This window comes from Penaeus monodon, chromosome 32, assembly GCF_015228065.2.
Source record: "Penaeus monodon isolate SGIC_2016 chromosome 32, NSTDA_Pmon_1, whole genome shotgun sequence".
In the NCBI taxonomy this organism is placed as follows: Eukaryota; Metazoa; Arthropoda; class Malacostraca; order Decapoda; family Penaeidae; genus Penaeus; species Penaeus monodon.
The window spans coordinates 7,074,351-7,074,731 of NC_051417.1; the positions used below are offsets into that span (position 1 = coordinate 7,074,351).

General features: G+C 39.1%; 1 protein-coding gene across 1 annotated transcript in view; it reads left to right on the forward strand.

Annotated features, from left to right (window-relative positions):
- LOC119593262 overlaps window positions 1-381 on the forward strand; it is a 21,591-nt gene that overhangs the window by 18,782 nt on the left and 2,428 nt on the right. The gene's annotated exons all lie outside the window — the stretch shown is intronic.

Genomic DNA, 381 nt, shown 5'->3' on the forward strand with positions numbered 1-381 from the left:
GTGGGGGGCAGAGACAAAGAAATAGAAATGAGCCAAGGCAGGTATAACTCTCATACAGTTGAGAGGAACAGCAATAGAGATGAAAATAAATAATTGTAGAATTACTTCGTCGTTCTAACAACGAGTCTGCATGTTAACCTGTAATTGCAAGCTGTTCGTTTTACATTAATTGCAATTGTTCCCGGATTGCGTTGTCTCTCCTGACGTTTGTTTGTTTGAAGTATATGTGTCCATTTTAGGTTACGTTTAGTATAATTTCCTTCTGCGATTCTTTTTTATGGTGGCATGGTTTGGTTGTTCGTTTCTTTGCTTGGCTTGTAGACGTGATTTCCTTTTTTTCTCTGTCTCTGTTCGTCTGTCTCTGTCTGCCTGACTCCTTTT